General features: G+C 37.2%; 1 protein-coding gene across 4 annotated transcripts in view; it reads left to right on the top strand.

Annotated features, from left to right (window-relative positions):
* sh3pxd2aa (SH3 and PX domains 2Aa) overlaps nt 1-23,538 on the top strand; it is a 169,166-nt gene that overhangs the window by 31,518 nt on the left and 114,110 nt on the right. The window lies entirely within an intron of this gene.

Genomic DNA, 23,538 nt, shown 5'->3' with positions numbered 1-23,538 from the left:
TCATTCCCACTGTGGATCATAAGACGGAGGTGGAATAACAAACAAGCAGGAGCCGTTAGGTTGACTGGATGTGTGTCTTCCTCCTTCAGAGAGGAGAGTAATGAACCCTAATGGTTCACGGACGAGCGCGTCAAAGATCGCTCTCAGTCGGCCTGCGGGAAGATTGATTCGGTTTGGTTTCACAGATTGACGAGGGCAAAGTCCTGCCAACTCTGTCTGGGATTTACACAGTTGACAAATACAGAAGCTCTCCTCTGACCACGGATTCAGAACGTCATGTCATTTATGCATTGATTTTTAGATTTACATCAATAATAGTGTAAAAAAAAATGAAATAAAGAATAAACAAAATAGAGAAAATGTCCCAAAAAAAAAATCATCTTTTGATGTGTTCAGCAGACTGTTGTTCCATGCCATCGACTGTTTTCTTTTTCTCTTTTAACCCTCGTTGCTTGTCCAGGTTGTTGTGCTGACAGGCTTTTCATGCCCTGCAAGCACTGCTGCAAAATATGAACAATTCTAAGCACAAAAGTGAGAGGATGTTCACCAGCATCTAACATCATTTCCTCCCTCTGTAGAAATCTTGTAGAGATGTCCAAAAAAATACTTTTGTATTTATTGGGGTAGAAGTTTTCATTGAGAATAATTGCTTCGATGCCATAGCTTCATAGCCTCGTGATCTCGCAAGCTTTCAAGATTTCACTCGCTAATCAGTCTGGAGACTCTCCGTTGAAGAAAATTTGGAGCCGTTCACCAAACGAACGTCCAATCAGCGTTGGCTTTGAGGCGGGTTGAGGTGTGACGCAACAAAAAGCGTGACAGTTCAGTCTAAAGAACATGGCGGCTTCAGCCGATGAAACTAGCGTTAGCGTGGCTATCGAGCAAGTTTTATCGGAATTACAGAGTATTTCTTCACTGAAAGAAGAGCAAAACACTGCTCTGGAGGCTTTTCTCAGAGGAAAAGATGTTTTTGCTCTTCTCCCGACTGGTTTCGGCAAGAGTTTGATCTATCAATTGGCTCCTCTTCGTTGTCGCTCTGTTACGTCATATGCTTCGTTGATCTGATTGGTTTATTTGGCCCGTCTATCACCAACATAGGCCAATCAGCTAACCAGTATTTTCGCCCCTTCCCAAAATTACTTCTATGGAAGGTTTCCAGATGGATATGCGGAGCAAATCCATCTGGCGGAGTCAGGTTAATAGTTTCATGGCATCCCTGAAAATTCCTTTAAGATCAACTTCACTTTGAGAATTTTCTAGTTTACAGTGCAAAAACGATCTAAAAAGTGTATTTACCCTTAATTTAATAATAATAATAATAATAATAATAATAATAATAATAATAATAATAATAATACATTTTATTTGTATTGCACTTTACATTTAAAAAAAAATCTCAAAGTGCTAATTTAAGCAGGTAAATAAGATGATTTGCAAATGGAACGAGTGTTTTTACTCTTAAAATAAGATAATTAGATAATATGCACTTGTAAAGAGACAATGCAATTGCTTTTTTCTTAGTTTAAATGTAAATGGTCTTGTTCCATTGGCAAAGTGTCTCACTAACCTACATAATTCAAGAAAAAATGCATTAAGAAAAAATTACTTATTGAGATTTAAATTTTTTGGAGTGTATATTTTAACTTTGTTAAAAAATAAGGTAATAGATAAAAGGTAAAACAGTGGTGATTAACTTTTAGTCAGTCATTGATTACTTTCTGTTCTCATGGATTGGAGTTTCCAAACCTTTCATCCCCTGACCCTAAAACTTTATGTAAATATACAATTATTGTATCATGTTCCATACTTTCATTCTTAAAATGACATTTGATTAATCATTTTAAATGTGTGTTTTTATTATTTATTGGTACATTTTATTAATATTTGAGTCACTATAAAAGGTCTACACAATTCATGGAATATTTACTTATTTATTTGTTGGGGCATTCACATATAGAAATGTAAAGATATATTTTTTGCCCTCCATATACACCTAAAACTGAGATCTCTACATAAAAGTGAAGTTTAAATGTGGATTAAATGTAAATGAGGTTTATAAAGTGCAACTTTTGACAGATTGTAGAGGCTAATGATGTATCTTTGGTCATTTAAATTTTGCAAATTATTTAATTTCTTTTTACACTCTACATACCATGCTGGGCTATATAAAGATAAGGAATGATTAACCTTAGTTTATAAATCAAATTGAGGTCCATGAATATTATTTATTTGGAGAGAATATTTGGATGTTATTTAAAAAGAGACAGTAGATTTTTTTTGCAATGTGTCATTGACTACAGAATTCCCTCTTGAGCATGTATGCAGTGATAGTAGACAGGAAAACTCTCTTATGAGAGTACCAAATTTACAGCAGAACCAGGCCAAGTGTGAACGGCCTTCTGCTGAGGCCAACTGGGGTTCAAGGAGACAGAAAAGAAACAGTTAGCACCAAGACAGTTTTCATGCCAAACAAAGAAAAAGAGACCATACAGTTAGTCTCAGTAAAAGCTGAACCCCATAGTTATTTCTTGGAGACAGGCGGGGCTGAGCAACTTTATCATATATAATCACAGTCCAGGAAACGCACAACCAGGCAGACGAGCTCCGAGCCTGCTCCCATGTCAGAGGATGAAATAAAGCCAACCAGTTAGTCACAGTCAGAGAAACAGGACTACACTGAAAAACACACCGATCTCCAACGTCGATAAACAAAGATGTTGCTGGCAGCTACTGATGAGAAAAAGAAGAAAGAACACGTGGTTAGAAGTTGAACTAACAAAAACTGCAGAATTGTAGACAAGAGAAAGCATCAAGCAGACCCAAAAAAGTGGTCTCTATGTCCTCCAGCAGTCTAAGCCTTTAGGAGCTTAAGTATAGAGATAGCTCAGAATAACCTGAGCCACTCTAACTATAAGCCTAATAAAAAAGAAAGTATTCAGCCTAGTCTTAAAAGGTTAAAACCATTTTTTTCTTTAAACTACTAGGATAGGAGGATTTTACACAATTAAAGGTTGAATCAAATTACTTTGATTCCCAGTCTATTGACCTTAGCTACATGTCTTTCACCCCTGATCTCTGAAACCCATTACCTGGCCTTCCAAAAAATACAATAACAACTAGAGCATATAAACTACTAGAAAGTAGAAAAAGTGTGCTCATTATAACTAGCTATAATGCATGGTGCACCCTCATGAAAATGAAATAATCTAGAATGAAAAATAGGATTGTGATGTAACTATCTAGGCCTTGTTAGTGTATTTAATCCTGTTTGGTGTTATTGTTTTGGGATCCACCTGCAGCCTCCACTGTCCAAGCATTTATCTGGTGCAGAAACCCAACTGGCCTAGAAAAGGACAGCGCAGATGCAGATCTAACTGGCGCTTCCTGCTGGGGCTTCCTCGTCTTCTCATTATTAAGCAGTCTGTCTTCCTGGAAGCATGAGGTCCTGGAACGAGGCCGGCATTCCTTTTCTGTGCCAGCAGCACTGGAGGATTCTTGAACCTGACCGGATCAAGTGGAATAACTGTAGAAAGCAAAATGCTTCTGGCTCTCTTCTGTTGGAGGAAGAAGGGAGCTCTGAGCGGCTCTCTATGACAGGAGTAACTTACGGGAAAATAGATGTGATATATTAAGGGAAATGTTTTAACCAAATCCACCTTTTAAACTCTAAATATATTTTATTGAGTCTTCAGAGACTCTAATAATTGCAGAGAAAGTGAATGTAGTCTCTCCAGGTGCAGCATAGATATCTTAATATAATGATGGGTTTGTGTTTTTCAAGCTGTTAAGTTTTCTATTTTCTGTTACGTGTTTTGAAAATACTGTTGCAGATTTAAATGATTAAAACGTGAAAAGGGAGAAGTTTATTAAGTTTATACGAACAGTTTCAATCTCGCTCTTCTTATGTACTTCGTACACATGTATTCGTCTCCGGCTTCATCCGGGACCGGGTCGTGGGGCCAGCACTCTTAGCAGTGATTCCCAGACTTCGCTCTCAGTCGACCTCTCCAGCTCTGCGGGGGTGGGGGGGTCTCCAGAGAGGTCTCCTCCTGGTGGGACGTGCCTGGACACCCCCTGAGGGAGGCGTCCAGGGCTCTTCTTATGTGCTACATATGTCTAATGTCTATTCAGATTAAATCCTACATCAGAGATCCAAAGATCTTTTTGGTCTTTTTTGTTTCCTAACAGCAACTTTTAGCTTATTTATCTTTAGTGCTTAATGCAGTGCTCTGGGTCACATGACTCCTTAATTGATGGATCTCAAGTTACATGGTCAAATTTTGGAGAACAGTCTGCATAGACCAGTATCCTTCCACAGGGTTTATACAGGAATGAGTACCTCTTATTTAATGCTTTTTAATGTTTTTATGCTTTTTAATGCCACCAACAAGTACCCATGGCTCTCTCATATATGTATATATGTATGTGTAAATATATATATATATATATTTATATATGACATGGCAAAATCCTTCATAATCTTTACCGTCGACAGGCTGCAGCCATGTGCTGAATTCTTCGTTTTCCAGCTACTTTTCGTGGAATTTGCTTTTTCCCATTCTCTAGCCTTTTCTCCGCCTCAAGCTTCTTTTCCGAACATATGGCTTTACGATCAACTGGAAGCAGTTCCGCACAAATATACCGCGATATAATATATCACATGAAAACTTTTTATTTAATAAAGTATTTAAAATGCCACAATATTCAAATTTAATGAATGAATGAATTTAATGCCAATTAAGGCCTTAATTTGAAAAATAATAACTGAATGACCTTTGATGATTTTTAATGACCCTGTTCCAGTAGAGATTCTTCAGCAGTAAGGATATAATGATGCCTTCTGGTAGGAGCGTGTCTTTAGTTTCAATTTGGTTCATATTTCCATAAAAAGAGTCAACTGGCCTAAAATAAAACTGTGAAAGAATTATCTAAAATTCAGAGAATTCATGGAAAATGATGGATCTCTAATAGGTTATGTGGGTTTATGAAATAAAGCGACTGATTGGTGAAACTGTCCCATGGTGAAGGAATATTCTAAATTTTAAAATGTGCTTTATGAAAGTTTTAAATGCATTTTTATTGAATCTTGGCTGCATTTGAAACACTTCATTGGGTAAAAACTAGAGCGAGTGAATATTTTTAATAATTAAATATAAAAGAACATTTTTAATCATTTGGACTACCTTGGGTTGAGTTATCCTAAATGGGAAAACAATAATATGAAGAATCGACAAATCTGAGGGGAATTGTTTTTGTAATATATATTAGTAAAAAAAATAAAAAAAAAGAAAAGGAAAAAGAAGGGGATTAAAAACTTGCTATATTATCATATGATTGATGAATGAGTTTCATCCTGTACGGGTTCTTTTCTCCGGTTTCTTCATAAAGACAGTCTCCTCTTCCTCTTCAGGAAATGAAAACGGCCTTTTCCCTGATCTCTGGTGATCATTATGTCATACTAGGCGTAGGGTGAGTCTGAGGGGTAGAATCCAGAACCAGGAGTTAGAACCAGGTCAGCCGGAGGAGGATGGAGGAGTCAGAGCGGGATGATGACACTGTTGATGATGAGTTCTTGCAGGGCTGGCTCACTGATTGTATTCACTGTAATTTTCCAGGAAACTGGGAGCAGTGGGTTTATGGGACTCTGGGAGACAACATGGAGCTCAAGCTTTTTTTTTTAAATTTATTTCATGACCTTTGGTTTTACAGGTGCTGGTCATAAAATTAGAATATCATGAAAAAGTAGATTGATTTCAGTAATTCCATTTAAAAAGTGAAACTTGTATATTATATTCATACATTACATACAAACTCATATATTTCAGATGTTTATTTTGTTTAATTTTGATGATTACAAATGACAACAAATGAAAATCTCAAATTCATCATATCAGAAAATTAGAATATTACTGAAGACCAATAAAAACAAAGGATTTATAGAAATGTTGGCCAACTGAAAAGTATGAACATGAAAAGTATGAGCATGTACAGCACTCAGTATTTAGTTGGGCCTCCTTTGGCCTGTATTACTGCAGCAATGCGGCGTGGCATGGAGTCGATCAGTCTGTGGCACTGCTCAGGTGTTATGATAGCCCAGGTTGCTCTAATAGTGGCTTTTAGCTCTTCTGAATTGTTGGGTCTGGTGTATTGCATCTTCTTCTTCAATATACCCCATAGATTTTCTATGGGGTTAAGGTCAGGAGAGTTTGCTGGCCAATTAAGAACAGGGATACCATGGTCCTTCAACCAGGTACTGGTAGCTTTGGCACTGTGTGCAGGTGCCAAGTCCTGTTGGAAAATGAAATCTGCATCTCCAAAAAGTTGGTCAGCTGCAGGAAGCATGAAGTGCTCTTAAACTTCCTGGTATGTGGCTGCGTTGACCCTGGACCTCAGAAAACACAATGGACCAACACCAGCAGATGACATGGCACCCCAAACCATCACTGACTGTGGAAACTTTACACTGGACTTCAAGCAACGTGGATGAAGTGCCTCTCTTCTTTTCCTCCAGACTCTGGGACCTTGATTTCCAAAGGAAATGCAAAATTTACTTTCATCAGAGAACATGACTTTGGACCACTCACCAGCAGTCCAGTCCTGTTTCTCTTTAGCCCAGGCAAGACGCTTCTGACGCTGTCTGTGGTTCAAGAGTGGCTTGACACAAGGAATGCGACAGCAGAAACCCATGTCTTTCATACGTCTGTGTGTGGTGGTTCTTGAAGCACTCACTCCAGCTGCAGTCCACTCTTTGTGAATCTCCCCCACATTTTTGAATGGGTTTTGTTTCACAATCCTCTCCAGGGTGCGGTTATCTCTCTTGCTTGTACACTTTTTTCGACCACATCTTTTCCTTCCCTTCGCCTCTCTATTAATGTGCTTGGACACTGAGCTCTGTGAACAGCCAGCCTCTTTAGCGATGACCTTTTGTGTCTTGCCCTCCTTGTGCAAGGTGTCGATGGTCGTCTTTTGGACAACTGTCAAGTCAGCAGTCTTCCCCATGATTGTGTAGCCTATAGAACTAGACTGAAAGACCATTTAAAGGCTTTTGCAGGTGGTTTGAGTTAATTAGCTGATTAGAGTGTGGCACCAGGGGCCATCAATTTTGAACCTTTTCACAATATTCTAATTTTCTGATATGATGAATTTGAGATTTTCATTTGTTGTCATTTGTAATCATCAAAATTAAACAAAATAAACATCTGAAATATATGAGTTTGTATGTAATGTATGAATATAATATACAAGTTTCACTTTTTAAATGGAATTACTGAAATCAATCTACTTTTTCATGATATTCTAATTTTATGACCAGCACCTGTATTCCTTCCTCATACAGAAGCACCCTTCGTTTGAACCTTCATGAGCATTCAGTCACTGGATCTCTATACCATGACAGCTCTCCTAAAGCTGCTAGTTATCTGGTTCAGATTTGAAGTCAGTTACGGGAAGTGAACTATTTTCCATTAAAGAACACGTTTAGGGAATGGAAGTTTTATTAAAGTGCAACCCAGGAATACGGATTTGAAAAACTTTTTAAACCAAAAAAGGGTTTTGAGAGGAACTTTGCTGTCCTTTTTGTTGTTTATTTCATTTTTTTAAGTTTATTTTTTCCACATTTATTTTTCTAACTTTTTCTCACAGATTTCATATTTTCTCATTTTAATTTTTCACTCTTTCTGAGGTTGAGTTTTACGAATTGCGTTATTTTCAAATTGTGTTTCAGCGATTATTCTTTTAACTTCAAGCCCAAAAACAAACGTTCGCTCGTGACCCAAACATTGACCAATACAATACCTCCATGCAGACCAATAGAAATGTGTTTTCCCTCCTCATTCAAGAGGAAAGCCCGCCCTCTGAGGTAAAGAGAATGTGACACAATTTGGAAAAAATGGAATTTGAACAAATAAAATAAAAAAAAGAACATCTTAAAACATAGAATATAAAAAAAATGATGAATTTAATTTGATTTTTTTTAAATAAAATTCTGATAAGACAGCAGATTTACTCATAAAGCCTCTTTTGATACATGTTTCTTAGTTTCATTTCTACATTGCATTTTTTTCATATTTCCATTTAAAAAACACATTCTTTTCTTGCAACAATAACGCTACAAAATTCACTCCATAGATTTCTGATAAGAGAAAGCAAGTTGTGGCATTGCTTTGGTCAAACTGCATTAAGGAAAGGTCAGTGAGTCATTAATTCACCGTTCTGGGCTGTTTGAGAGGAACGTATGTCAGAACATCGCTCAGTCCTTGAGGACAGAGTGAGCGTCCCACCCCAGCGGTCTGCCTCTTTGTCCTTGAGCTGCTCTCTTCATGTGCCGTTTGTTGAGTGAAATAGCAAACTTATTGTTTCAGGGTGAGGATAAAGGGTCTATTTTTGTATTCAGTTATGTGCCTGCGAGTGTTTCAGTAAAGAAAGAGGAGGAAACTGTTTTTAACAAAGAGTAAAAACACCTACAGGCCAGAATCATGCTGCTGTGTCAGAGTTTCCTACCGCTGAGGCTGAAGGATCAGGACTGTGGGCTGCATTATGCTTAGACAAACGAGTTCAGTTATAAAAGTTTAAGTTAAGTAAAGTCATGTTCAATGCAAATAAAATGAGGCAAACTGGTGAGGAGAAAATGATCCTTAAAATCAGTTTATGAGATCTCTTTATCAACGTTTTCAGGTTTTTTTAATTTATTTTTTTACACAATTTGAAGAAAATTGCTTGATAGAAATGGCTACATATCTAATCGAACTACTAAATTTCATCAAAAAGTTTTGACACTCACTACAGACGTTTTTTGTCTATTTTAGAAAAAGTAAATGCACATAAGAGGGTTAAGAGAGCACATTTCTCCAATAAGTTCTAATGTATGGAACATTTACCTAGCGTAACTTATTAGCTGACTCTGTTTATATTAGTTTTTCAATTTAAAACCAACAATAAAAATGCTTCAAACACTTGTTTTGTTTCATTTTATAAAATAATGCACAAATAGGGAGAATATTCCCCTTTTTTAATCAAACATTTCTCTACTATGATCTGGTGGACTGTAAAGTGATGACATGTTGTGAATTGGCGCTATAGACATAAACTGAATTCAATTGAATACTACTTTAAATATAACGAAAACTGATAGCAAACATATTCACTTTTTAAAACTTCCTTTGGTCTTTTAGGTAACAATTATTTTTGAAGCACAAACAGCGAGTAAAAGAAAGCAGAATAATCAAGTTAGAGCTCCGGTTCAACATTGAAAAGCTGAACATTCAACAGGAGCTTACACTTTTTACAATTATTATCTAAGTTAATTTATCTAAAAAAATCGATTTTTTCATGAATTGAGAAGGTAAGTGAAAATTTGCATAAAAAAAAAAAACATTTTTGTTTTCTTATTTCAAGTGCATATTATCTAATTCTCTTAATTTAAGGGTAAAAATACTCATTCCGTTATCAGATAATCTTATTTACCTGCTCAAATCAAAGGTAACTACACTTATTTAAAAAAAAAATTTTAACCAATTTTTGGATTGTTTTTGCAGTGTAGAAAGGTTTGCAGACATATTCTATTAATTTAGAAATCATAGCAGTATCCATTATAGTGGTAGCTGATTGGAAAGTAGCCTACCAAATGTAATGTTGTCATACTGGCTGTGTTTATAAAACTCTTTATAAATATTAAGCATAATATTTAGTGAAATGAATATGTACACTGGAAAAAATCTAAATCTACATAAGTAATTTTTTCTTAAAATAACTGAATTTTTCTTGGATTGAGGAGGCAAAAAACACATTTTGCCAATGGAACAAGACAATTTACACTAAAAATAAGAAAACATAATTGCATTGTCTTATTTCAAGCGCATATTATCTAATTATCTTATTTTAAGAGGGAAAAACACTGATTCCATTGGCAAACTATCTAATTTACCTACTGAAATTAAGTGTAAATACAGTTAATTTAAGACATTTTACTTATTTCTAGATCTTTTTTCCAGTGTAAAAAAACCGGCTTAATAATTTAACCCATTATGAGAATCATTAGGAACAGTGAGCTGCAAAAATTTAAGGCAGCTCCACAGGTTAGAAAGGTGCTGCAGCTGCACTGCAAAAAGGAAAATGAATTATGATTAACCTCAGAGCAGAAAAAAAAAAAAAAATCACACAGAGCATCAAGCTGCACTGTGAAAAAAGCACTGCAAGAAAATTTTATGTGTAGAGCACAATCCACTACATGGACATTTCAAAAGCTTTACATAAATTAGATAATACAATCAAATAAATATAAAAGCAGAGTAAAGGCAAATAACGATATAAGCATGATTAAAAGAGGAAGTGAAACAAATAAAACAGTTAGACCACAACTGTATAACTAGTAATAGCTTGGTTAACAGTTTAACAGTTAAAGGCTGCTCCAAACTAATGGATTCTGAAAAAAAGTGTAAAATACTTGCTTCATAAATGTTTTGTGGCCATCAAAATGCTTCAGTGTCCTGCTTCTATGGGTGAAATGTATTAAAAGCATTTGGCACATTTGGAGAGATTTGAATGTGCTGGTGACACCAAACTCTCAAAGCCCCACAGCTCTGGAACTGTTGTAGCCAGAGGTCTGAAATGTTCTGCATTTGTGGTTGACATGATGTAGAACAAATATAATAGAATAAAACCTGCATTTTCTTAAGAATGTCTTTATAACTACTGTTCAAAAAATACCTATCATTTTTGAGAAAAAAAAAAAAAAACTTAATTCATGTTTGAACTGATGCAGCTTTGGCTGTGTTTTACTCACCCAATTTGTATATCATTTGCATATTCTAGAAGGTGTTAGCTTTTAAATGACGTATCAAACATGTAATTTGGGCTTCCTAAGTTATTTGCTTTTCCATTTGGATATGCAAAATAGGCGAGGATCACTTCAAATTAAGAGGTTTAAGAGGTTAACTGACTGAAAAGAACTCTGGCTTTTAGCACTTTTACAGTGGAGCATAGGAAGTAAATGCTGCTTCTCAGGTCTGTATCCAGCTGTGTGCATGTTGAACAGCAGGGCTGTCATGAACCGACGGGGTTTTATTGTTCTGCTATTAAACAGTTTTATTAAAACAACAATTTTCAGTGATTGCAGCTTGCCTGCTTCCAACTGATTTATTAAAACCTCGGTCTATCCTTCGTCTGCGGTTCACACTAGTCTGATATCTCTGTTTCCTGTTTATTACAGCCGAGCTTAATGTAAACACATGAAAACACGATGCTTTGCTTTGCCTGGTTAATTGGCTTTGACAGATGGAAACGTGTCTAATTCATTTTAAAACATTTTAAAGTTTTTCAAATATTTGTATTACATTTGGCCAAGGCTTTTTATGTTTCTAACAGGATGTTTTAAGGCATTTAAGTGAAATGGACACATATGTAAATGCATTTTAAGGTTGCACCTCTAACACACTGCGTCCTTGTGTGTCGTTGAGGAAATATTGAGAGGGACTCAGCGAAGATTCAAGGAAGAGAATTGCGGTCCTCCCTGGTTCAACCTTTGGTCCGGTTTCCAGATGACTAATGATGCCTTCAGCTGTTGCAGGAATAGATGAAATTTTGATTTCAGAGGTGTGTGTGTGTGTGTGTGGGGGGGGGGGGGGGGGGGTTGCAACTATTTTTTAATATAACTAACTCCAGCGTGTTTGACCATCCAATCACAGAGCAGATTCAGTGGCGCATCAGATGTTTATAAGGTGAGTTTCTCCGGTGTGACAGCCAATCACAATAGAAAAGACGGAGAGCCAATCAGGAGCTTGGTCCTAGTGCTCGACTGTCTGTGTGCTGTAGTGTAACATCGTTTTTGGACAGTAAAAAATGCAGGAGACCAAAACGGACATCTGAAAAAGTGCCAGGGAAATGCCCCCCCTGCAGTGGCGCCACCAGGGGATGGCCAGGGGAAAATTGCAGTAGCATCAGTTTTAGCATTTCATCCCATTCTGCACAGCCAGCGACGTTACATTAAAAATCACACAATAATCCAAGATATGAATAGTTGTATACTTAAGCCTTTATGATTTTTGCAGGCATGTTTAGTAGATTGAAACCCTGAAATTATGGCTTTTAGTTTCAGTGTGCCACTCAAGATTTTTAGTGGCCCCATCTGCATTGTAAATTCTTCCTGTGGTTGATTGACGATTGGTACCATTGCCTAGCAACCAACATTCTACCTAGAACTTTTTGGCTAATATGGAAAAAGTGGCGTTCAGAAGAAACCTAACAGCGAAACAGGTTTTAGAAATGCTTCAAAATATCGATGATAGTGATTCGGGCGGAGAGGGAGAGACCGATGAGGAGGACTAGGTAGGAAGCGGCTGTGTGACATGTGTGTGTTAGAGCAACAAGCAAGCATATGTTTTCTATGCAACTGTAATTGTCACTTGAATAAGTTATAATAAATAATGAGTTATTTAACATTAAGGAGTCGTTACATTTATTTTACATTACATTCAATTACATTTAGTTACATTTATAAGTTACATCTGGCCCTTTAAGGACAGCAATTACGCTGATGTGGCCCTCAATGAAAATGAGTTTGACACCCCTGCTCTAAGAGGAACAACCACAATTACTTTAACTTTTGGTCACATGTTCTGTGGTTGGATGAAGCTACTGCAAAACTGAAGTCTTTGAGTATAATGTCTGTAGGAAAAGGGTCAGTTTGTGGAGGTGGAGCAGAACTGCTTCATTTCACAAAATACATCAAATCACAAGGAAAGAGGGTTTAGTGGAAACGATTGAGCAAAATTTGAGCCAAAAAGTTCATGTTTGGGCACAAGTGGGACCCTTATCATTCTACCTAAGGAGCTAGTAAGCTTCAAGGGCCACTAAGTCGAAGTGCTTCTAAGAAAAGGTCTGATTTTGGACATTTTCAGAGCTGATGGGCTGTGATGCAAAATATTAAATATAAAGAAGCTGTAAGTGTTTGAGAAATGTGCGCCGTCACGTCCTCTGATCCGTCTCCCCCTGATTTTGTCTATTCCTGCCGATTATTGAATCTGTTGTGTAGAAACTGTCCACCGTCTCACGGTTTTCTTCCTCCGATGGATTGACTGCTTGACGTTATCTTACGATGAGTGCGGCAGCTGACAGACCTTCTCCGTCTCTCTCCATCCATCTCCTCCCCCTTCGTTATTTCTCACTCTGCGCTGCCAATCAGCCCTCATTTCTACTCAAGGTCTTCAGACGGAGAGTTAGTGAAAATCTGTGAAGTTCTTCAGCTCACGCTGAACCCTGAAGGGAGAAGCTTCTCAAGGTTTTTCGTTCTTATTCATGATTCTCTTCATTTTATCTGCTCTCCTCTTGCGTGAGCTGAAAAGATGGTGTTCGCTTTTTTTTAATTTGCTCTGTTGAATGACTGAAGGACAGATATCTACAATCTGCATTGAAAAGAAATATAAAAAGCATATAGAATGCAGTTCATGCATGTAGTTGCAACAGTAATGGAAAAGAAAATGTCTTCTATTGGTCAGATGTCTCAGGAGCAGGAAAGGTTTACAACAAAAGAAATTGGTTATATTGTGTAACTTGAAATTAAAATGCTCCAGTCATTCCAGGTGCTTTCATAGATTGGTTAATACGTGTTTATATCTTTATTCAAAAATGTAGATTTCAATGCTGAACAGGAACAGGAACCAATCATGCTAACTGGGTCTTGATCTTTGTCAGGTAACGGACAATAATCCCTCTCTACCTTTGCTAAAAAATCTATAAAATTAATATATAATATATATAGGTAAGTGCCCTGACTACACAGCCATAGATATCTGTAATTGAATTAAATTCTAAATTATTCATACCCCCGAGCAGGTTTAGATTTAAAATTATTTCAGTTCATCCAAGAAGTTTCTTTCTAAAAGGAAAGGACATTAAACATCAATAGTACTATGTAAAATTTATTAATTTATATTTGATAAAAAAAAGGCATATCTAACAGCTATTACTCCGATTTACAAACTATAAAACACCTTTACCTACAGGAATCAAGCAGCATGAAATAATTTTTAATTTTGCACCCTCTTCTGAATATAGGCCCTTTGTAAACACTGACTGCCCACAGATATAGCGCTGTAAATCCCTAAGCAGCTGGAAGGTTCATATCAACACCAAATGCCCGGGGGGTATTATATATTATCTCATGCAAACTAGTGAACGGCAGCCTTTTCACTGTGGTTTGCTGCTTTTATGCTTTTATAGTCAGTAAGTCTTCATCAGTAGGTGAATTAGTCTTTTCTTCTTTAATAAAGCGATCATTCTGAATTCAAAATATTAACAATTAGCTAAGCTTAGCACATTCTGTATGGTATGAACTAGTCCAATAACTGGTGTGTATCTGTTTTTCATCCGTGTTTTCATTCTGGGTCTTGTCAAGGAGCAAATGCCTTGCTAGGCTTTACTCCTCTGTCACAAATTCACTCCTCTGTCCAGGTCAGACTATCCTTTTCACTTCCCTTCCTCCTCTAAATCTCTTGCCTTTTTTTTGGCTGCCATTGCCATCAGAAGCTTAAGTAGTAGGGAAGCGGCCGTTCCAACCATTTGATTTCCGAACTCTCCTGAGTGGTGCACGACTTTACACGAGTGAATAAAGTGAATGTGATTGGTTGTTTATCAAGAGGGCGGGATTGTTGTGGTGGAAGGTTTGCAAGCAAGTTTGGTTATAGCTGGTTTATCGGAAGCATCTTGCTAACCAGTTAGCAACTTAGTGCTAGTAGGTTCCCATTGGGGAAATTCCATTGGGACCAAGTAGCACTAAATTTGTGACTTAGAAACGACACTGTCAAGAAACGCTATGGACAGAGGAAACATGCAAGAGGAGGAGAGTTTAGTGTGGGAGGTCGTGGATGAGTCTCCTCCATCATACATTTTTTATTTAGAGGAGGCAAGCGGGGATGAAGATGTTGTGGAAGAGGACGCCAGAAGCTTGGTTTGGTGTAGAAGGCTTACAGCCGTACATGTTTGAACCCTTGCCTCGCAACGCTGCCAGTTCTGTTACAGTAGCTCTACGCCTGATGAAGACACAGACGTCCATCCCTGTGAACACTGGGACGGAACTTAATGGGAAAGGAAATTATTCTTATTTCAACTGTTGCGTATATTAGCTGCGACATAGGAATCCAGATGCTATGACCGAAAAAATGTGATTGACAGATGACCGTTGATATATGATTGGCCGAATTTAGGTGTTCAGGCTGACGTATAACTTACTGGCCTGCATAATATAACGAAAAAAAGATTATAAGACAGGATTTTTTTTTTTTTTTATGGAAATGTTCTAACTTTTGGGACAATATTATCTGATAAAGAGTACATTTATATACATGTTTAAGCCAGAATGATTTGACATTTAAATAAGATTTTCCTACGACTTTTAAGAAAAACCAAACCGTTGTGTAAAAACCTCTTGACATAACAGTCCCTCAGTCACCTCATAAAAACTTAGATTAACATTACAAGGACAAAGAAGAGGATATACAAAGGTATAGATTTAACTTAGTGCTGTTTTAAGTGTTAACTGTTTTTAACTCATATTTTGCTGAGCTATATCAGGTTATGGGCTGTAACTAAACATGCAGGATACCCTGGGAGGACTCATGCATGCTCACAGAGGGAGACTAAACCTCACGCAGATAAGGTCCTGGCCGAGACTCTGATGCTGACAGTGCAACTGACTGCAGCAAATGTAAATTTCAATTTAAGGCCTTTCAAGACCACATTTGCACACGTGTAAAAGTTAAACATTAATATATATATGTGTGTATATTTATATTAGTGTATATATATATATATATATATATATATATATATATATATATATATATATATATATATATATATATATATATATATACATGTATATATATATATATATATATATATTAATAACTAGAGGCAAAAATCAAGAGGAATTCAACTAAACAAAGCTTTTGTTCCCATAAAATAATCGTTCTTCTTTAGACAGAAGCTTGTGTTTGCATATTTTAATTTATTGTATAAGGCTAAAATATAATCCAAATAAATTTTGTTTTTCATTTATCTTAAAATAATATAAGTATTGTCAGAGGTTCAGACGTCTCCCAGGCCTTTAAAGCAAGTTTCTTTTTCATGTTTTTTTTTTTTTAAGTTGAATCCAGACCTGAAATTGATAAACAGCCTCTGCTTATCTGCAGTATTGGTTACGACGGCAGTTTCATTCCAGCCGGTGTCCTAACGCCTCCCCTTTCTCGCTCTGCAGGTTAATAAACAGTGACTGAGTAAACATCAGGCTGGACAGAACCCGTTCAGAGCTCTAAATGCCACCCAGTTGGTTAGAGGCTGAGATAAAGCCCTTCAGAGATAACATATGGATGAAGCCGAGGTGCATGTCTCCTACTGCGCCCCTGTCTCCATCCATCTTCTCCCGTTTTGTCTTCCTCCATTTTTTCTCAGCGCTCACAGTCACATCAATATCTTGCTGTTTCTCACTCCGTCTCTTCCCCCACAGCTTGCATATCTATCCTCTCACCTCCATCTGTCTCTCTTCAGAAATCCTCCACTGGTTTTATCAGGAACTAACCCCACCACCACCCCCGTGTTTTCCCAGCTAATCCAAACCAACCGGCTCCTTCTCCGGTTAATGATATTTAGTCCATTGTTCCTTTCCAGGTTTTCATCTCACACTGTTCTGAATGCTTTCTTATTATTAGTTTGCTAATCTGATGAGGGGCGCATGCAGGCAGGGATGTGTGTGCTGCATTTCTGCTGTTTATCAGGTTTGTTCTTTCATTGGACAGTGATGCATTTTAACCCTCCTGTAAAAAACATTAAGTTGATAATACTTTAAAAAAAGAAGCAAACTTAATTAAAAAGAAAAGTATCGTGCAAACTTTAAAAATGGTAGCATGTGCAAGTAGAACACATTAAAGGTCTTATATCATGGTTTTTCTATGCCATCCAAAATTAATTTAATTAATTAATAGCAATATATATTATGTAATATTGTATTTTGTCCTTCAAAATAATAATTTGACATAAAATATTACTTACTCCTTGGTGCCTTCCATAGAGTAGGTAGGGTGATTATACAACTCGTCATATAGATTCAAACAGTCTTGCAGTCTTCTAAAGCTACATCCACATGATGTGCATGCACACAGTGTTAATTTTGACAGCAAATTCTGATTTAGTCTTAGTCTTAGTCTTTTGAATAACACACCATTTAGTTTTAGTCATATTTTAGTCATTTGAAATCTTTTAGTCTTAGTCTAGTTTTTGTCGACTAAATGTCAAAAGAGTTTTAGTCTTAGTCTAGTCTTAAGTCTTTTATTCTTAGTTTAGTCTCAGTCTAGATTTGAATTAGACTTGAATTTCCCCTTGGGGATCAATAAAGTATCTACCTAGATTTAGACACAGATTGAACAGTCACAGATACAAAAGATGTATTTTATTTTGAATTTCAAAAAGATTAACTGTGGCTTTGCTCCCTGAAAGTTTAGCGCAAACACGGTGGTTAATCAAATCAAAAATAAATAATATGCTTAGCGTGTATGCTTACCTTCGCATGTATCTCTGGATGAGTCGTCTGCAAATGCCGTTTCAAGTTTGTGGTGTTTTTTCCGGATATTTTGGCTCCACACGGTTTGCAGGCTGTCTTGTTGTCCTTAGTGTAATATGTGAAGTGTGCCCAGATATCAACTCTTCTTTTTCGCCCTAGCTGTTGTAACATGTGTATTATTCATTTGATTTTTGAAAGGCTACTACTGCTACGAAAATGCTGCTTCTATGCTTCAACCATACGCGCTCTCTTCTTCTTCTCCTTCTTTGCACAGCTTTATGGCGCATTACCGCCACCTGGATTTCTTTCTATGGCGGTTGGCAACTAACTTTTGATTGGATTTCTTCCCAACTTGTCCCACAAAAAAAGTAATTCTGATAGGATCACCATTCTTCCCTCACTAATTTTTTTAGTCTCGTTTTTATTCGTTGACTAAAGTGTCAGTTATTTTCGTAATAGTCTTAGTCATCATATCTCACTGTTTATTTAGTTTTTATTTAGTTTAAGTCCGTGAAAAAGGTTCGTTGACGAGTATTTTTCGTCATAGTCTTCGTCAACAAAATTAACACTGCATGCACACAAGTGAAATATATATTTTTTGCCCTTGTAAGTAAAAAAATAGGTATGAAAAGGAGTCAGAATGAGCTGTATTTGATATCTATTTCTCCTAAAAATAATTAAACGTGAATTTAAAGTCAAGGATTTTAGAAGTAAAATGGTTATGACACCTTTAAGATTTGCATAAACAGTAACTCTTAATCTTAATTAATCTAAATGTTGTGTTGGAGCTCTTCATCTCCAACCATCCATCCATTTTCCATCCCGCTGTATCCCTGCTGGGGTTGGGAGGGGTTGCGGGTTCCTAGGCAGGACACCCTGGACAGGTCGCCAGTCCATCGCAGGGGAACCTCTTTCCCTTTTCATCTCAGTTTGGGTTTTATCCTACAGTCCCAGGAGGAGCTTTAGACACTATAAACTGTTTAAAATTGAACTAAGCACCCCACACTAATCCAAACACTCTGAGTCCACCCTCACTGCTTCCTAAGGAATTAGCAGGGAAATCAACATTGAGACGCTGATGATCAAATGAACCAGTTAATTGATCCCCTTCAGGTGTGACCACCTGTATGAAAGCAGGAGTTTATTATCCATTCACGACAGAAGTGTGATAGCTAAATGCTAGGGCAGACAGAAATCAGCAATAACTGCTAAACAAACAACTATTACTGCTCATCAACAGTTACTGTAATGATGTCCCCAGAGAGAAATATTATTTAGAAATCATTTCATCCTCCCACGATCAAAATTAGCAAAAGCCTCGTGAACTCTATGAACCAACAGACCCAAGTTAGCTTATCAAATATTTCAGTTTCCAACCAGACAATTAAAACTGAAGGAGCATGGATTTTTTTTTGAAAGTTCAGTTTGGTAAATAGAAAATTTTCTGATTCATATCTTTTATAAAACACCTGAACCGTTTTATTTTTTCTTTCTTTTTTCTGTCTTAATGAGAGCAGTGGGCTTTATGCTGCCCTGCAAGGCTTTTAACCTGGGTTTGATTGGAGACAAAGCCATTCTAAAGCACATATCAAGGTGCTCATTTTGAGCCTGGATCCATATTTATTTTTGATTCTGTTCATGGTGGACAATCCTGCTTCACAGCAGCAGGTTGAGCCAAACATACTCTAAATGTTCAGGGTCATCTTTTAGCATCATTTCACTTTTCTTTCACCAGTTCACCACAGTTCTTCCAGCAATCTACACTTTCTCTGCTCTCTTTTTCTCATCATCTTCTCCTTCTTTCCCATCGCCCGGCTTGCCACAGGTTTGCCTGCTGTGTCTAAAAGTAGCAGCAGCAGCAACCCAAACTGACAACAGCGCAAGTGAAGTTAGACATTGTCGTCTGAAAACATGCGGTAATTTATAAATGTTTAAAATCAGTTTGGGTCCGGATTACCCAGCAGGTGGGTCTGGATCCAGACTGCAGTCCGCTAATCTGTGACCTCTGCTCTAGACCTCTGCAGCTCTGTGTTTTGAACAGGTGGGACTGAAGTAGACATGTTTGTTCATACTGCTTGGCAGCATGTTTGGGGAAATCCAAACACAACATATCAGTACAAACTAGGGATGCACAATATAATCGGCCCCCTATCGGTATCGGCCTGTATCGGCCTTAAAACTGAATATCGGACATCGGCCACCCTCAGAAGCTGTTCAAATATCGGGTTAAACATCAGTTTAACCCGATATTTGAACAGCTTCTGAGTTTCTAAAGTCTAAAAAAAATAAAATAAATACTACTTCTTCTTCTTTCTCAAAAACTTATTTTTTACAGATTTAAAAACTTCAAAATATTGATACATTAAAATATTACAATATCTTCATAGGCTGATATATTGCCATTTAAAAACACCATATCATTCTCTTTTACTAATGAAATATTGTTATATGTCATCGTTATGCTACGAAATCCCCCGAAAATTCACAAAATTTTGCCATATTTTTATATGTTGATTTATTGATGCGGTATCGATCTATTTTACTAACAAAATCTCAGAAGAATTTGCAAAATATCACGAGAGTTTGTAACAGAACGATGAAATTTCACGAGATTTTGAAAGTAAAATGGATCAATATTGCGTTTTTAAAAAATCAATTGGATATCAGCATATGAAAATATATTTGAGTATATTATTTTTCAAAGTGTCAGAAATGGATTACAAAACTGCTATTTTGAATGACTACGTATTTTTGTACAGCTTTAATATCAGTATCGATATCGGTTATCGGCTACATGAGTTTTAAAATATCGGCATATGGGATATCGGCCAAAATCCCAATATCGTGCATCCCTAGTACAAACACCTCTTATACATTAAACATGATACCTTAAACCTGTTTGCAGTTAATTAGTCATAGGCTGTGTCCCAACATCCAACCTAACCCCTAAATCCCTCAATCATTATATAGAGCGGGGAATATATAGGTGACTATATAGTGAACTCGGATAACTGACTGATTGGACAGATGATCACTGCTTTTTGCTCCCCCTTGGTCACGTAACTCTGCCTTCCGCACGGTGCCTACGGCATTTTTGTTATTTTTCGCCACTGGCAGGTAGGACAGCGAGGAGAGCTCTGCTCGTAGCACTCCAGGATATATCTGCTCATCTAGTGACCATGGATGATCATTACTTCTAAGGTGCATTGTGGGAAATTTCGAGTACACTGCTTTTGGACTTGATTAACTGATGGAGATGTCTTGTTTAAAGACCCTTTTTTTCTGCTTGTATATTTAATATCTAACAATTTCATAAGAAAAACACTCTAAGCAGTTTTTTTAAAGGTTTGTTAGAGACTCCTTACTCTCCTGACAGGCTGCCCATCATAAACATAGACAATGATGGCTGAATTTCAGCTATGTTCTTGCTGCTCCCATCGACAGCAGGAAGAACATCAGAAAGAAAACAGCTTGGTCCCAGTTCCCCAAATGCTTAATAGCTCATGATAACCAGAAAGGCTAATTTTGGTTCCTGTTTTATCCTTGTTTTTTTCAATTTCCAACCTGCTAGGGATTCATTTTCGGATTTCATAGTGAAAAAAAGGAGTAATGAATAATGTGAAACTGGTCTCAGAGTGGTTTTTGCTTTAAGTAGGTTTGCCTCCATTTTTTTCTGCCAGGCCTTGGCACAGGTGAGAGGCTTTTTTTCTACGTCTCTAATTGCACTCTCACTGCTAGTTGGCTGGCCTACTTTATTAACTAAATGAAAGCAGTCTTAGGGTAAGCCAGCACAGTCCTTTCCTTTTTTTTTTTTGGTGTTTTTGATTGAGGTTTCCTGCTCTGGAAGCTTCAAGCATTGCCGGTTCGCTCTGTCAGACTTCTGCCAAGATGCAAGAGTGGAAAAGTGCCTGAAAATGTCGGAGGAACATTTATCATCTCTCTTTCTCTCCCTGGAAGGAGGTTAAACGCTGGACTTAAATCAAAGCTTGGTGAATGATGAAATTATCAGGCAACTATGATATGTTATTGCTTCATCCATTAGAAATAAAATTGTAATGAAATTTCTGCATGAAAGACAGGAAATATAAAAGTGGCTGGTCCCATTGGAGGTCTTTTCTTTGCAGATGCTGCATTTCTTTAATGTTTCTCCTTCGGTGAAATATGAATTTTCTGAACTACCTCAGCTGGTCTCAATAGAGTTGAGGATTGTTTGAGTCATTTCAGACTTCCATTCTCTTGTTACCAGTCCACAGTTCAGGTAGACTGATACATTGAGTGGGAGATATTTCAGGCCAATATTTCTGTTTTTTTTCTTGCAATGCCTGATAAGCTCACATCTTAATTGATTTAATGGTGCGTTCTGCAAACCGTGCCATAAAGTCGAGTGTATAGAGTCCATTTTCTATCCATTGGTAATGTTTTCTTAGACTTGTATGTGGACAATTTTGTTAAATTTTTGTTGCAAGGAAAGAACATATTTTTTAAATGGATATTTGAAAAACACATTCTATTGAATTCAGATTGAATGTCTCTGCCTCTGAAAAACTCAAGAGGATTTTCTCCAAACACAAAATTCCATGAATTGAGAAAGCTTCCTGGAGAGGTGGCGAAACGTCTTCAAATCTTGGAAACCAAGTCCAGTGGATATTTTTTGAACTTTTACAGAACAAAATCCCAGTACATTTCAAATCAAACAAGACCCTTAAACAGAAACTACTCCATCCTAAAGGCAAACCCCCTAAGATGAGCAGAGTGGTGTATGCAGGTCAAAGCAATGAGGAATGCCCTGATCTTTATATTGGAGAAACCAAGCAACCTCTGCACAGAGAGCCCAACACAGAAGAGCAACCTCCTTGGGACAAGACTCTGCTGTACATCTACACCTTATGGATAAAGGACACTCTTTTGAGGACCAGAATGTTCACATTTTTGGACAGAGAAGATGGTGGTTTGAGAGAGGTGTGAAGAAAGCCATCTATGGTAAGAAAGCAAACCCAACCTTAAACAGAGGGGTTGGACTCAGGATTCAGCTTTTAAAAAATTCAGTGATTGAGTTGTTCCATCTTGCAAGATGACTCATTCAAGAGGACTCTTGCAAGAGAATGTTCATTTTCATTTAACATCCCCAGATGGAGAGAGAGAGCTCTGACTGGGCAAAGCTCAGTACATACATTTAAACAGCACACTCACTCTCCCTTGGAACTATTCCACCCCGACATAAAGAACTTTCTCACATGCGAATATTTGGAGGAAAAACAGCTTGAGTTCATCAAGGCCATTCACTGTTAGGTTAATATATCTTTCACTGGCCAGATGGATCTTCTCAAAACAGCAGTCCTTCCCTTCAAGACATGAAGGATACTGTGTGAACTGATTCTTATCTTTGACCTTCGTTTGGAGCCTTTGAGGCTAAGAACAGACATATCAACATTTTTTTACTCCACACCTTCCTGCTATCATCGTGACCCCAACCCCCTTACAGGGGACTAGAAGACCTCGTCTCTTCAGCTAGGCCAACAATTCCCTTTAACGATCCCCCTTTCAGAGCTATAGACAGGTATCGGGTATTGCAGGCTAGCAAAGCAGCCAAACGACCCCCATTCCATAGTGGTTGACCCGGTTCAATTAGCATATTTTCTAAGCCAAAACCAGGCTTTGCTGGGCTGCTGTATAAAGCCTCTGACTCAACGCTATTTCTGACATTTTGAATTGAAAAAGCTGGATGGGAAGCGAAACGTCTTCAAACTTGGAAACAAAGTCCAGTGGATTGTTTTTGAACTTTTTGGGAATTATTTTGGAATAAAATTACTAAAAGTTGTGAAGGACTAAATCTTTGGGAGTAGAGGGTTAAAGAGAGCATGAACTCAAATAAAACAGCATTTTCTCTGATCAACTGTGTGTTCAGATTTAAAAAGCTAAATGGAACAGAAATTAAACTGATATCAATCGGTATCACTTCATAATAAAAAAAAATGTTTTGGAAGGAATTT

Source organism: Cyprinodon tularosa, unplaced genomic scaffold (genome assembly GCF_016077235.1).
Source record: "Cyprinodon tularosa strain WSP-4 unplaced genomic scaffold, ASM1607723v1 ctg746, whole genome shotgun sequence".
NCBI lineage: Eukaryota > Metazoa > Chordata > Actinopteri > Cyprinodontiformes > Cyprinodontidae > Cyprinodon > Cyprinodon tularosa.
Note: the sequence above shows the minus strand (reverse complement) of the source record. Positions and strands in the feature narration are given on the sequence as shown.